The sequence below is a fragment of the Pinus tabuliformis genome, chromosome X (assembly GCF_031772625.1).
Source record: "Pinus tabuliformis cultivar Carrire ecotype Pingquan chromosome X, CPIR1, whole genome shotgun sequence".
Classification (NCBI taxonomy): Eukaryota; Viridiplantae; Streptophyta; class Pinopsida; order Pinales; family Pinaceae; genus Pinus; species Pinus tabuliformis.
Window position 1 is genome coordinate 1,128,623,512 of NC_142308.1, and position 13,292 is coordinate 1,128,636,803.

Genomic DNA, 13,292 nt, shown 5'->3' on the forward strand with positions numbered 1-13,292 from the left:
CTATGAATATAAAGTGGTCCATAGTCTCAAGCTTTAAGGAACAATTATGGAAAATATGGCACCCCCAAGGAATATGTTGATTTATTTTAATGAAAAGCTAGCAGGAGCAAGCTATAGGCTAGAAGAATCGACAGGCTACAAGGTAATCAAAGTTTGGTGTATCTTAGAGTGTTGCATGAATCCATCATCGCATGGCAAAAGACAAAAGTTTTTGTAATAGTGAAATTTATGGGAAAGTGGATCTCTAAGCTCAAAACATGTGAATGGAAGATAAACTCTATAAATCTTAATACAAATATTCTTATTTATTTCGTCTTTAAAAAGACTAAAACCATTTACTAAAAACCTATATAAAAATAATTTATCAATATCAAAATCAATAAAATAAAACATTATAAAAATTTAAATATTAATTTGATAAGTCAATACACGTTATATCCATTTCATAAAAGATTTGATAATAAAAATATTCAAAATTTCTCTAAATTACTTGTTACTTTCCCCTTATACCATTATAACCACATAAAAAATCATTAAAATATTGAGTTTGTGCTTATTCCAAATTCTAGAGAATTATATCACTTTCCACTTATACCATTATCACCACATAAAAAAAACCATTAAAATATTGAGTTTGTGATTATTCCAAATTCTAGAGAATTGTATCATTAAACACTAATATCTAATATCTTGACTAAAGAGTTGCCTAATCTTGACTAAAGAGTTGCCTAATCACTACTTCATAGATTTTGAATGGAACAGTTTTTCAATGGCTTGAATTTATTCCCTTGTAATGAGTGAGTGGTTCATAAAATTTCAAAGATGCAATTTTCCATAGGAGAAAGTTATTCCCTCATTTTTAAAAGCAAGAATATCTTCTATACTCAACTCCTATGGAGACCAATATTCAACCCACCTTCAATTTCAAAAGTCACTCTGGAAATCCAATCTAGGAAAGGTTTGTATTCCACTCATGAGTCTCTCATAATCTTCAGATTCCAATGCCTTTGAAGATTTTGAATATTTTTATGAATGGAACAAAGGTTTGTACCTTCACAAACGTGACATAATTTGTTAATATTTTAGGTGGGGTGTTCCTTTTCCCAACATTTAAAAAATTGTTTGACCTCTCGAATCTTTAGCCAATTAATTTGACTTTATGTTGCCATCCGATTATTCTCAACCGCAATGTGGGCGACACATGGAAAATGCATCAAGATTTTGCTGCATTATTATTATTTGTTCTAGATTTACAAGAAAGGAGTTTCAACTCGTGAATCCTAAACATTTTCTTGCCCACCACTTTTAAAGTGGAAAAATGGTCTCGGGTGCCCTATAGTGGGCCACTCTCGTGTCCCATTCCATTGATTGTGACATGGGCCTCCACACCGTTACCTTAAAGTGTACATTTATCATGATTGTGCTCATAATTTTATGGTACACCACATAAGGAAGATTTCATAGGAGAGCACACTCAACATTTTTGACCCATGTAGATATTATCAATACTCAGTTTGAAATGTAGGATATGTTTTAATTTTGTGTAATTTTAGTTGTAACAAAATATTTTTAATATTGCATGTAAAGTTGAGAAATATATATAAATAGAAGTGTCTAGGAAGGCGGAGGAGGAATTGTCTCGACGGCTAAAAAGTGACCGGAATCCGAGCAAAAAAAAATCAAAAAATCTTGTACCAGCAATGTTTGAATCATGTTTTTGATGGTGGAAATGGATTCGGCACCATCAAAAACTTTTGGGGCACCCAAAACCTTGAAGTTTGACAACTGTAACTTGGATTTACAAAAATCTCTACCGGATTTTATCAAAATCTTACCGGAATTTCCACGATTTTCAAGGCAAAAAAGCAGTATGGTTAGACTACGACTATACCAATATGTTGTTAAATTGTATATATACATTAAACACTTATCTGTACTATAATGAGAATAACATTATTAGTGAAAATTTACATTTTAGTAGCAATGGCATTTTTACCCCACTACTATGCTTTTCCAAGACAAGTGCATCATTATTATGTTTTTCCAAGACAAGTGCAGCACTACACCTATTTACAAAGGGCAGTACAAAAAAGGCTAGAATACCATAAATGAATATACCAAGTAATGAGTTATTGATAATTTTAGAAAGGCCATTAATCCTTACATTTATTAGGAATGCAAGAAAATTATGTTTAGGTCGGAAATGTTTAGATTTATAGTAACATGAAGTGTTTGGTGGATATTTGAATTAATGGTTGCAACTTTTTAGGATAATGGAAAGGTATAACCATAATATTGGATATTTTCATTGGGTTTAAGGATATTTATCAAAACATGTTTACAAATATTTGGAAAAAGGTGGGCATGTGTACCTTTACAATTTCCTTAGATTTTGACACTCTTTGAAACTAAAAAGTAATCTAGACATGGTAAATGAAGTAAGCAACCTAATCAATTATCGCTTCTAGAAATAGAACTTAAGAGCTATCTTAGAGACCACATTAGCTTCCTTAAACTTGCTAATGACTAATGCCAAGATTATTGTCCGCTATAGATTATATACACATATATATTTAATGTACTTGAATCTCGTAAGTGAGATCCAAAATGAATCCTATAATAGTTCATCTCTCTATTGCTTACATCTATTATGGATTCGTTCAATTCCACTCATCTAAAATGTTTCTATTCCATGAAAATAAAAGGAATGAATTTTGGATAAACTTAACAAACGTTGATGTTATTAGTGTTTGTATTATTATGTAACGATGACATTATGTTTAATGTTATTAATATATATTACATTCAAACAAATTTAACACAAATTTAACATTACACTTGTAATTACATTTATATGACTTTTTAACATTACACTTGTAATTACATTTATATGACTTTTTATGTTAATGTTTGACATTAATTTCTTTTTCATAATCGTATTATAAATATTATCAATTATTAAATCTATAATAACATTAATAACCTATATAATATTAAAATTCCATTATTTAATTAATCAATTTTATAAAATTTCCAATATATTATTTCAAGAAATCTTCGAGCATTGAATATATGAGTTGCCTTTAAAAATTTCATACATATAAATTTATATTAAAATAATTTGAAACAATGTAATTTTTCTTTTAAAATTTCCACAAATATAAATTTATATTAAAAAAAAATGACACAATGTAATTGTGGATTAAATATTCACACATTTGATTTAATAATATATGGAATTTGAAACAATGTAATTATGAATTAAATATTTAAAGATTTGATTTAATAATATATTAAATATTTAAAGATTTGATTTAATAATATATTAAATATTCAAAGATTGGATTAAATATTCAAAGATTTGGTTTAATAATATATTAAATATTCAAAGATTTGATTTAATAATATATGACATAATTTGAAAAGTTTTATCTTTAAAATTTTTAAAAATATAAATTTATATTTAAAAAATTGAAACAATGTAATTGTCAATTAAATATTTACACATTTGATTTAATAATATATTAAATATTCAAAATTTTGATTTAATAATATATGACATAATTTTAAAAAATTTTATCTATAAAATTTCCACAAATATAAATTTATATTTAAAAAAAAATATTGAAACAATGTAATTATGTATTAAATATTCACACATTTGATTTAATAATACACTGAATTTGAAACAATGTAATTGTGAAAACATCACTATCGAGGGAGAGAGATGGCAGAAACTGGATGGGAGAAGGCGCGTGAGGGTTTGGGTTAGGGTTTCAGAACCCTCTGCAGTTTTCTGAGACCGCGCCGGACTCTGTTTACCCACTCAGCACAGCTATCGTTTACCTTTCAACCGCCTATCCCACCACCATCGCTTACGAACTGGTTGACCTTTCGGGAGAAGGAAGGGTTTCTGTGCCGCACCTCCCAGTTACAACCCGCGACGGTTTTTTACTTACCCGCCCAACTCGGTCTGTTTATCCAGAGCATTGTCATTTTCTCCGGTTTTTACTACTATCTGAGGTGTCCGCCGTTTCGAGAAGCAGCTGGCGTAATGGAGGACCTCGAAGCTGTTGATTATTCCGAAGACCTGCTGGAGGGGGTATCCATCTGGTGCTCCTCCTTCTCCACATCATAAGGTATGTACAGTTCTGGCCTCACCGAAAACTACTCTTCGTATTCGCTTGGGGAACAGTCTAGGTCATACCCTATGGTCCTCCCGAATGTACCTCCTACCTGGCCTGTGCTTTCAGCCCCCCCACTCTCCGGCAACCCTCGGTTTCGTTTCCAGCTATTTGAACCCTAACCCTAGTCTTGATCCCTCGGCGTCTGGTACCATTTCCCTGCCGTTTTTACCCCCTTCGCTGCCCATTGCCACGGCCGGTTTTACCGGGTCACTTGGTCCTCCATCGGGAAGCTTCACCACTGTTCCCCCGCTCTCTGGTCCCTCCCCTGTTACCGGCGGCATCCAAAACCCTTCCTCCTCGTACCTAAACCCTCCCCCCCGATTGTTACTGGCCCTCCCCTGGGCCGGCCACATAACCTACCTCCCCCTCTGGGCCCTAAAAAGAAGTACAGGTGTTTCAAATCAAAGGCGGATGACATCTTTCTCAGGCTAGAGGAGGACATTCAGTGGGGTGAGACTATGGAATTTGCAGACAGGGTACTGGTTGGGCGCATCAGAGGTCGGAACTACTCGGCAGCACGTTTGAAGACCTGGGCAACTGAAGTTTGGGGACAACATCTGGTGGACATCCCCTTCATGCAAACATTCGTGAGGGGATGGTTCGCGTTGAGGTTTGCTCGTGCTGATCATACCAATTGGGTCTTGTCCTCTTACTGGCACTTTGAACATGCTCTGGTGCTCCTTAAGCGTTAGACTCCCTTATTCGACCCAGAGACAGAGCAGATTGGCATCGGGCCCGTTTGGATTTGACTCCGAGGCCTACCACTCCAATACTAGTCAGAAGACATCTTCCGACGGATTGGCAATGCGATTGGCTCCTACATGGACTATGATAAGTTCTACTAGCACACGGGCATGATGTCTTACGCCCGGATTCTTATCAATTTGGATACCAGGGGAGGACTACAAGAGTTCATCACCATTCAATGGAGAGACACGGCACGCAAACAAATTATCGACTTTGAAGGTATCCCGTATCGTTGCCGTAGATGTCACAAAGTGGGACATCTATACAGGGATTGTCCACTCCTCCGGAAAAGAAGGGAAAATGTTCAGGAAGGGGAGTCTGAGCATCCCTTGGACCATCCTCCCAGGTAGAATTGGGAGAAGAATCAAGAGGAGCAAGCTAATGTTGATGGAGATCCCCAAGGTCCACCCGATAATGCTGAAGCTGCTAAAGAAACCTCAGCTTCTCTTCCACCATCGCTAGCTCCAGTACACTCAGCGACTGCACAGGAGGACGTCGTGACGATGGGTATGTTGTTTTCATCCCCCTCTCCTTTGCCTCTTGAATCTTACATATCTGTTGGCATTGCATCTCATCACATCATCTGCACGTCTCCATTATCGGCACATTTGACCTCTGTGGTTCTTAATAAACCCCGAGGCCTACCTCCTCCATCCTCCCTCATTTGCTCCCTCCCGCTCCCTTCTCCCGCGACATCCCCTTGCCTGCCATCTCTGATATCATCCTCCCTCGCACCTCTCCCCATACCTCCCCCTCTGGCATCTCCCAGGTACTCTCTTCGATCTCGATCAAAGGATAGAGGTGTAGATGCCATTGGTATGGACTCAGAAGCCACCCCTATAGCTCATAAGAACTCTCGAGGCCGACCCTCTCGCATCACTAAAGCAAGACACACTGCTGACGAAGAAGTCGCCCTTGGGCGACAGCAAACTATTTTCAGGGCCCTTAGAGCGAAGAATGGCCCCCTCTTTCACCCTACATGAAGATCATTTCCTATAACTGTAGGGGGTTTTCTAGTTTGGCCAAAAAACTAGCACTCAGGAGACTGCTCATCTCGTCATAGCCGGATATTATATTTCTTCAAGAAACCCTCTATTTAGCTGAACCTCTTATCCTTACTCTCAACTCTTGGCTGCCCAATTGGACCTTTCATGCACTGGATGCGTCCGGGAGATCCGGAGGTTTAGCTATTGGGATTAGTAACAAAGCTATGGAGATCAGGAATATATGGGGAGGCAGAGGATTCATTGGTTTAGACATTTTTGCTTATTCCATCGAGATGGACATCCGCATCATCAATGTCTATGGCCCTTGTGCTGACAGAGCCAATTATTGGAGAACCTTATTGGTATCTGAATTTCTACAGGCAGATAACATTATACTTGGAGGCGACTTAAACTTTTCATTGGGTTACTGTGAATCTTGGGGGCACTTGGCGCAGGTAGACTCCTTATCAGACACTATTTCCAATCTACTGGAGGATCATCAGTGGGTGGACATTCCTTCTGCCAGATTACAGTACACCTGGACAAACAACCGCAGTGGAGAACAAAGCTTGGCCAGAAGACTCGATAGGTTCCTTATCAAGGAATCACTTCACAACATACTTCCCCGCATTCGTCAATGGGTTGGAACTGGTGGCATATCCGACCATCGACCTATCTTTTTGGAAATAATCGACATTAATCATAAGATCAAGAGCCCCTTCAAATTTAATTCCTCTTGGTTAAAGGACCCTTCATACATACAGTTGGTAACTAACTATTGGCAGACCAACCCTATTATGGAAAATGAGGGTCATACAGAAGGCTTCATTAGGAAGTTATCTGAACTTAAGAGGATCTCTAAGAATTGGGCACATCAGAAGCGTATCCCTGATGACAATACTCTAAGGGAGGCTGAAATGGTCATTGCATTGCATGAGGACTCATCAGATGGGACCTTCCCCACTCCTGAGAGCAAAGAACAGTACTCCTCCCTCATTGCGAAGCGCTCACATATTCTGAAGGAAAGAGAAGAAAGTTGGAGACTTAGGAGCAAGGCAATTTGGCTCACCGAGGGAGATGACAACAGAAAGTTTTATCATAAATTTGTCAATGGGTGCAAAACTATCAATACTATTTGGGAATTGCGGGATGAGCGGGGACAGACAGTTTCATCTCAGAAGAACCTGGCTAGGCTAGCAACAGAGCACTTCAGAGGCATTTACAAAGCTCCTAGAGATGTAAACATCATGGAGATCATGAGGGTGGCTGAACATTTCCCCAGGTTTGTACTACAAGAAGACTCGGAAGATCTACTGAAGGAAGTAACTATGGAAGAATTGGAGGCAACTATGAAATGGTTTAAAAAAGATAAAAGCCCAGGTCCAGATGGGTGGACCATTGAATTTTACATTGCTTTTTTTGAAATCCTGGGGAATGACCTTCTTAAGATTGTAGAGAACTGCAGAAGGAGTGGCAGAATATCCTCTGCCATCAAATCCACTTTCATTGCACTTATCCCTAAATCGAACAATCCTGCCTCTTTCAATGATTTCCGACCCATATCCCTCTGTAATTGCCTATACAAGATCATTGCCAAGATCATAGCCAACCGACTAAAGCCTATTCTTTGACGTCATATATCTCCTGAACAATTTGCCTTCCTTCGTCACAGACAGATTCACGAAGCAATTGCCACAGCACAAGAACTCATGCATTCAATGCAGCTCAAAAAGCAGAAAGGAATGATTCTAAAGGTGGACTTATCCAAGGTATTCGATAGAACAAACTGGCTCTACATCAGACTTCTGTTGACTCATCTTGGGTTTCCCTATGATTATATCAAATGGATAATGAGCTGTATCACTGATGTGTCCTACAGTGTACTTCTCAATGGCGAAGCTACTTCTTTTTTCACTTCAGAGAGGGGCCTCAGACAGGGATGCCCTCTCTCGCCCCTGTTATTCTTACTTATTATGGAAGGATTAAGTAGGATTATAATATCTGCTCGGGATAGAAATCAGCTGACTGGCATTAAAATCGTTGAAAATTTTTATCTCACTCATCTATTATTTGTTGATGATATTCTGATATTCTTAAATGGCAGTATTGGGGACACCACTACTCTTCAGAACTTAATCCTTCTTTTTCAACAAGCTACAGGAATGATGATAAATGACAGCAAATCCACGATTACTACAGTCGGATGTACGCAACATGAGTTCACCTTTGCATCTCAGCGCTTCCCATTCACCTCCTTGAACTTGACAGAAGGTATAAAATACCTGGGTTTTATACTAAAACCACTCGGTTACAGGATCGCTGACTGGACCTGGCTCATTGCAAAAGTGGAAAAAAGACTACAGGTATGGTATCACAAATATCTCTCTCGGGCAGGCAAATTGATTCTCATTAAGGCAGTTATTGAAGCCACTCCAGTCTACTGGATGACCTTGGCCTGGATACCTAAAGGTATTTTGAGTAGATTACAATGTATATGCTATAGATTTCTTTGGAAAGGACACCAACCTGGGAAGCTATTTGCCTGGGTTAAATGGGACACCATTGCAAAACCCAAAAGTTGGGGAGGTTGGGGCATAAAGAGACTTGATTTATTTTCCAGAGCATTAGCGACCAAGCTCGGGTGGCAACTCCTCACCACAAACAGTCTCTGGACCTGAGTCGCTCAAGTGAAATACATCAATCCATTACATTTAATGGACTAGTTCTGTCAGCAGCATGAAACAAGACATAACATCTCTAATATCTGGAAAGCGGTTATCAGCTCACTACCACTTCTGCGTGAAGGAATTACATGGCGCATCAAGGAAGGTAATGTTGTACGAATTGGATTGGACCCTTGGGTCGGCTGTGGCAATGCCCATAGATTATCTGCAGACCTTTTAAGATATCTTCACAGTAGAGGAATTACCCACATCAAGCACATCGGCGACAACGACAATTCTTCCTTTCTTCAGCAGGCATGGATATTAGCACGAGCATTGGAGATACCAGTTCAGTGGCATCACGAATGGTAGGATTACACGGATGCCCTTACCCAAGCACATATCAGACTCACAGAAGGACCGGATGAGATAATCTGGGCCTTTGCAAAACATGGAGTATACTCCCCGAGACAAGGTTATATAAGGCTCATGGAATCCTTCAAGCCTCAGGACATCCTCCCAACCTGGAAAGCGCTCTGGAAGCTCAAAGAAGCACCACGCACATGCTTATTGATGTGGAATATTCTCTTCGACAAGATCCCTACCGGGACCAATCTAATGAAGAGATCATTTTATGGTCCCTTCTGGTGCCATTTATGCCGCAAGGAAGAAGAAAGTACAGAGCATCTCTTTTTAAATTGCAATACAGCTAAGGAATTTTGGCAATCCCTCATCTCTCACTATCCAATCTTAAAAAACTGGCAAGGGCGCAATCTCATGGAAGCTTGGAACAATTGGTGTCAGAATCACTCAGGAAAATTCCTTAATATGCCACTGCTTGTATGCTGGGCATTATGGATTGCGCATAACCAGGCCATCTTCAATTTAAAGGTCCCCCATTGGCCTGCCATTTTACACCACACGATCACCGATTTTGAATTGCTCCCCGAAGTGGAAACCATTGCCCCCCCACGCACTATCAGTCCTGAAATCATAGACAAATCCAAGCCCTGGGCATATTTTGATGGCTCTGCTCAGGATGCAGGCTGTGGGGGTGGTGCCATCCTCTACCTCAATGAATCGCACTGCTACAAGATCCAAATTAACCTAGGAAGAGGCACCAATAACTTTACAGAATTGTGCATAGCAAAATATCATTCACTTTGCATTACAAAAACAGTGCAGACACCTGCAACTATTTGGAGATTCAAAAATTGTTTGCAACTAGCTGAATGATGCATCTCATTGCTATGCATTTTCATTGAGGCATATATTAGATGAAGCTAAAAGACTGATTACATCTTTTGAATCATTTGTCTGTCGTCACATCTACAGGGAACAAAACTCAGCCGCAGATCATATATCCAAAGAGGCAGTGCACAGACAAGGAAAAAACTGGTTGATTCAGGAGGAGATAGACAGAACTTTCTACCAGCATTATCATAGACCTTTTGATGATCCTATAGAAAATGGGCTATAAGGCCCACATATTAACAAGCTCTGTTTTGAGTATTATCATGTATATATATCCACTGTTTGGACATGAGTAACAACTCCTTTTTTTGGTAACGTACAATTTTTATGTTGCTCTCTGCTTAGAGCAGGACTTAAAAATTTTGATCATCTTTTAGTTACAACTAGTAAAGATGTTGTGGACTCCCTGCGTGGAGACATCCAGACATTCCTTTAGATCTATAAACTGTGAACTCGCCAGGCTCCTTAGCCTCCATATGAATATGCATCTGGCATCTACAAAATGTAATTTCTTTATATTAATAGAAATTACGACTTTTTCCCAGGGGAAAAAAAATGTAATTGTGAATTAAATATTCAAAGATTTGATTTAATAATATATGAAATTTACCTTTAAACACAAATATAACTTTATATTAAAAAAATTGAAACAATGTAATTGTGGATTAAATATTTATATATGGAATTTGAAACCATGTAATTGTGAATTAATATTAAATATTTATAGATGGAATTTGAAACAATGTAATTGTGGAAAATATTTGATTTAATAATATATATGACATTGTTTTAAAAAGTTTTAAACTATTAAGTATTGCATTTATATGTATGTATGGGAATGATGTATAATGATATGTATGTATAGGAATGATGTATGTGAAATTAATTTTTATTAAGAAAATTAAAACAATTTGTATATAATTTAAATGTGTAACTATAAATATAAATAAAACGAATATTTAATGTAGAAATAATTTTTTTGATGTTATAATATATGATTTAATAAAATATATTAAGAAGTTGTAAATCTATGAAAAGTTATAAATTTAAAACGAATGCAAAGCTATATATTTTTCTATGATTTCATCGTATGAGTTGAGAAAATGTTTTATATAACAATTTTTATATAAATTAATTATATAATCATAAATATAAAATAGATTCTCTCGATGGGGCGATTCTCGAGAGAAGCAGGAGGGTAGGGGGTCATGCCCGCCACCCTAGAATCGAGAGAATATTTAATGTTGGGGTTGGCATTGGCGCCCCCTCACATGCATATGAATGTGGCTTAATTTCACATTTCACAACGATGGTTTATGGATGTTCGAAGTTGACAAGGGGGTGATAAATGTTTGCAAGCTTGCACAGAGGGGCAACAACTTGTTCCCTTGCCTCGAGAGTGAAAGTAGGGAGGAAACTTGAAGCAAAGCTGGTTGAATTTTCTTTGGTCTTGGCATAGTAGGAAATTTTTATGGTAATTTCTACAAGGTGCATTCAGCTTACTATTATGTGGATTGCATAGCGGTTTGATTAAGGGAAGTTGTTGTGGATGAACATAGAGGGCATGCGAACTAGGGAAATCTTTGGGTTTCTTTGTGTCTGACTCTGTGGACTTCGGTGCAACTCCTCCAATCATGAGTGTGACACTTCTCCCAACATGTGATGAATGGGTACCTCCTTATCTTTGTTGGGTCTCTCTTAATCTTCAAGGTTTTTCTCTGAATTTGTCCTGGTATATCATTAGAAAGGTTTTTATTTGTCTACGGGTTCATTTTCATGCTCGTGGCAGTTTGAATGGCCCTCTGTGGTACAACTTTGGTGTCGTTCCTGAATTAATTGTCATAGCATGTCCTTCTTCTTGGGTCACCTCTAGTTGTGGTCAGTCAATCTAGGATTAGTGCCCTCTATGTCTTCACTTCTTTCCATCAGTCTTCGGTTTGCTGATAATTTGGGGTTTGTGTCTGCATGTATGTAATTTTGATGCCCCTCATGGGATGTCCCTGGTAATTGAATTTTTTTGGAGGTGTCATGTTGGTGGGGAATGTTTCTTTTTGGTTCTGCTTTGTCCATACTTTAACCTGTGTTTTTCTTCCTTATTAGGTTTTTAATTCCTGGCTCGAGGTATACATGGTCTGGAGATTGTGTTCTCTCTATCTTGGTGCTACATGTCTTGGGTTTAAACCTCAGGGCCCATTTTTATTTTTTGAAGATGCAATGCCAACATATTTGCAACAGGAGTGGGGGAGGAGGTGGTGGCCCCCAGGGCCACAATAGAGCTCAACAATAGGCCTGGGAATCCATTGATACTTATCGTGCAACTGTCCCCCCTGATACCCAAAATGAAATCCATATTTGGGGAGGAATGAAGCATTATTTTTGTGCCTTGAATTTGTATTGGAAGATGAAGACCTTGCTAAACAAGTTCTTGATGCACAAGCATGCTAAAAGATATAACATATTTGTTAGTTTGGAGGACGCCAACATGACAACACAATCAAAGTTTTTACTTAGAGAGGATTGATGAGAAGTTAGCACACATTGAGCTCCCTTTCCAATGTGAACCTGTTTTTCATGTTCCTCTATTATCAAGTGCTAGAGATCTAACTCTTCTTACTTCCTCAAACACTTGAGTCTGAATTCTTATTTCTAGTTTTTTGTTTTTACAATATTGTCATAGATTCTTTAGTTATGCTAGAAATGTTGGAAACCCTTGAATTTTGGACAAATTATTTTATAGGTACGTGATCAAAAATATTTGGTTCAAATTGAAACCACCTACCCAAAAACATATTTGATGATTACTATGCTTATTGGTTGTATATTTTACTGGATATTTTAAAATAATACAACTTAAACCCATATATATATATATATATATATATATATATATATATATATATATATATATATATTATATATATATATCACATTAAAAATTTACAAATTTATGAAAGGTTGGAAGTTCAAGGAGATGAAAAACCTATATAAGTTTATATGATTTCATTTGATGTTACATAGAATGATTTAATAAAAGAAACCACAGTAAACTATTACAATTCCATGAAAATGTTGCAAATTGAAGGAGATGTAAGACCTATGTTTATCTTATATGATTTTATTTCATGACTTGAGGGGTTATTTTCTATCTTTTATAATTTTATCTGGTGGGTTGAGAGATTTATTATTATTTTTTTTTTTTTATTTAAGTTTTTTTTTTTTTTTTTTAGATTGTTTTCTGGATTAATCATATAATCACTTTGTTTTGGTGAATGTTTTAAATAGTAGAGATGCATTAGTTCCAAATATAAAGGTTAAAGAAAGTCAAATAAAATTAATAAAATTTAATATTAAATTAATATATCAATGTTAAGTCGTAAAGAATTTAGTACATTTTTACTAAGAAATTAATTATTTTATTTTATAAGATAATATTTAATAATGAATGATTATTTATT